Here is a 3,803-nt window from a genome sequence, read left to right as displayed (position 1 = left end):
AAGGGGCACGGGCTGGCTACGGTGCCCGTGCCAGGTGCAAGCCTGCCAGCACCCAGCTAGCAGACCCTGCACCTGGCACGGCACAGAGCCACCCACCCGATGCCCCCCAGCCCACCCCCTCTTGCCGGGACCAGGCTGGCGGCTCCCGGGAGCTTGCCCTGGACCGCAAGAGGCGGGCACCTTCCTGGGCTAGTGCGGACATCGTGGACCTCGTCCACGATCTCCGCACTAGGCACAGAAAAGTGGCCGTCTAGGGCAGGAGAGCTGCCAGCCTGGCCACCCAGGACCAGGTGTGCATGAAAATCAAGGGGGTCCACTGAGACCCCCGACACTGAGCCCTGAGCTTACAATGGCCGTACTGGGTCAGACCAAAGGTCCATCTAGCCCAGTAGCCTGTCTGCCGAGAGCGGCCAACACTAGGGACCCTGGAGGGGATGGACCGAAGACAATGACCAAGCCATTTGTCTCGTGCCATCCCTCTCCAGCCTTCCACAAACTTTGGGCAGGGACACCACTCCTACCCTCTGGCTAATAGGACTCCATGGACCCAACCTCCATCACTTTATCTTACTTCCCTTTAAACTCTGTTCTAGTTCTAGCCTTCACAGCCTCCTGCAGCAAGGAGTTCCACAGGTTAACTATTTGCTTTGTAAACAACAACAACTTTCTCTTACTAGTTTCAAGCCTGCTACCCATTCCTTTCCTTTGGTGTCCTCTAGTCCTTCTTTATGGGAACTCAGGAAGAACTTTTCTGAATGCACCCTCTCCACCCAACCCCTGCTTTTAGAGACCTCTATCCTGTCCCCCCTCCGTCTCCTCTTTTCTAAGCTGAACAGTCCCAGTCTCTGTAGCCTTTCTTCATCTGGGACCTGTTCCCAACCCCTGATCATGTTAGTTGCCCTCCCCTCTTCCAGCCTTTCTCTTCCCCTCTCCCACCTCCTTTTCCCAGTCTCCCCCAGTTTTGTTCAATAAAGACAGAGTCAATGTTGGAAGAAACGTTATCTTTATTTTGTACATCAATAAGAAGGGGGGCTAGGGAAGGGTAAGTGGAAGGAGGTGAGGGAGGAATGGGGTACGAGCCCCCGATGGGGAGGACTGGGCTGGCTCTGCGGGCTTCTGGGGGTGGAAGCTCTCCTGCAGCCCCCCAATTACTCCCTCTCCCCAGATGGCAGCCTGCGGCAAGTGCAGCCGGGCTGATGGCCGAGTGGTTTGATGTGCCCAGTGTGGGCACTCAGGGCACTCCAAGCCAGAACTTCTTTGCAAGCGGGGCACCCCTTAGAACTGTGTGTCCGGGGTGGGGGTCGGGACCCTTTAAGCGCAGCCCTCGGCTAGCCTGAGACAGCATCTCCATGCTCTAAGTCCTCCTTTTATGCCCTGCCGGCACTGCTTCCGGCCATCCTTAAGCCCTGTTCAGAGTCCACTCAATGTGGACTTACTAGTTCGAACTAGCAAAACGCTAGTTCGAACTAGTTTTTAGTTCTAGATGCGTTAGTTCGAACTAGCTTAGTTCGAATTAACTAATTCGAATTAAGTTAGTTCGAACTAACTTTGTAGTGTAGACATACCCTAAGCTATTTTGAAATTACCTCAAATTGTGTAGCTTATTTTGAGGTAAGAATGCAGTGTAGGCAGCACCCAAACACTGACGAGAATTGAAACGGGAAAAGTTCATATGTGGGTGTTTCTTACGGAGACGTTCTGCTCTGGGTGTCTGCGACACAGCTCATAGATCCCAGGGCCAGCCGGGACCACTGTGGGCACCTAGCCTGACCCCTCTGTGGAGCACACGTCAGGGAATCTCCCCAAATCTCTTGTAGGGCTTTCAAAATCATTCCAGGCATATGCAAGTCCCGGGGTGAGTCTGACGTGCGAACCTTCCTGGTGCCAGGAGTGTCCATGCTGCATTGTCCAGTAAGCAGCTCAGCATCTAGGCCTTGGTGCGCCCTGACAGGCAGGCAGGCACGGTGCGGAAAGGGGGGTTCCTGGGGGTTGCAGGACAGGGTGAGGTAGCAGATCCCTCTACACAGGGGCTCAGACACGACCACTTCAAAGGGAGAAAAAGTCGGTCGTGCTTAGATCCCAGGCAAGGCAAGAGTCCAGGTTCTGCAGATCCAAGGTCTGGGGTGTCCCGTCCAACAAACAAACGCAGGGCTCTGGGCCAGGCACAGTCTCTGTCTCTCATCGGGGCCCTGCTGCCATGCGACCCTGCCGAGCCGTTACTGCTGTGCTGTAAGCCCCACATGGACGCCTCTGCTCCCCGCCCTGCCAGGGGCCCCATCCCGACCCCATGTGTCTCCTCCAGGGCCCCCATCCCAACCCCACGTGTCTCCTCTACCCGCCCCTCCAGGGCCCCCATATCAGCCCCACGTGTCTCCTCTACCCCGCCCCTCCAGGGCCCCCATATCAGCCCCACGTGTCTCCTCTACCCCGCCCCTCCAGGCCCCCCCCAACCCCATGTGTCTCCTCTACCCCGCCCCTCCAGGGCCCCCATATCAGCCCCACGTGTCTCCTCTACTCCACCCCTCCAGGGCCCCCATATCAGCCCCACGTGTCTCCTCTACCCCGCCCCTCCAGGCCCCCCCCAACCCCATGTGTCTCCTCTACCCCACCCCTCCAGGGCCCCCATCCCAACCCCATGTGACTCCTCTACCCACCACGTAAACGCATCCACATTTCCTGGAGCTCTTCTCCCACTCTCTAGTGCCGTGCTATTCCCACTGCAAAACAGAATCCAGCCACCTTTTTCTTCAGCCTTTCCCTTTCTTGGCCAGGGATGTGAAACGTACCATAGGAGGGGACCTGTGGCTATCATAGCGGCTGCTCAGCTGGGACACGCAGTGGACAGAGGGCTGACGGCAATTCCCTGCTTTGCAGCTACAACACTTGGTTTACAACTTGATCTTGTGCATTCTTTTGACATTGTACCTATCCAAAAAGTATTTAAGCAATTATATAGCTTAGTATTTTCAGCTTCTTATTAATAAATTGTCTTTTCAATGTGTTAAAAATGGCAAGCGCTACGGTGCTTATTTATTAGCTGAACTTTTTTCTCATAATTTACATTAGGGTGGTAACTGGAATTCAATTAAACACAGAAAACAACATATGAAATTAGATATTATTTTACAAAACAATCCTTTCATGCAGAGCATTACCTGATTTGCCATATTTTATATAGTTTAAATTCAAAAGTTTAATATATTCCCCTGATTCTTTATGTTAAAAAGGCCCCATGGGAAGAAGAGGAGACGCCAGGGATTGCAATGGGGGCCCTGGAGGGGTGGGGTTGAGGAGACACATGGGGTTGGGAGGGAGGATCCTGGTGGGGGTTGAGGAGACACATGGGGTTGGGAGGGAGGATCCTGGTGGGGGTTGAGGAGACACATGGGGTTGGGAGGGAGGATCCTGGTGGGGGTCGAGGAGACACATGGGGTTGGGAGGGAGGATCCTGGTGGGGGTTGAGGAGACACATGGGGTTGGGAGGGAGGATCCTGGTGGGGTTGAGGAGACACATGGGGTTGGGAGGGAGGATCCTGGTGGGGGTCGAGGAGACACATGGAGTTGGGAGGGAGGATCCTGGTGGGGGTTGAGGAGACACATGGGGTTGGGAGGGAGGATCCTGGTGGGGGTTGAGGAGACACATGGGGTTGGGAGGGAGGATCCTGGTGCGGGTTGAGGAGACACATGGGGTTGGGAGGGAGGATCCTGGTGGGGGTTGAGGAGACACATGGGGTTGGGAGGGAGGATCCTGGTGGGGGTTGAGGAGACACATGGGGTTGGGAGGGAGGATCCTGGTGGGGGTT

The sequence above is a fragment of the Pelodiscus sinensis genome, chromosome 30, assembly GCF_049634645.1.
Source record: "Pelodiscus sinensis isolate JC-2024 chromosome 30, ASM4963464v1, whole genome shotgun sequence".
In the NCBI taxonomy this organism is placed as follows: domain Eukaryota; kingdom Metazoa; phylum Chordata; order Testudines; family Trionychidae; genus Pelodiscus; species Pelodiscus sinensis.
The sequence above is the reverse complement of the archived record's forward strand: the minus strand, read 5'-3'. Positions refer to the sequence as shown.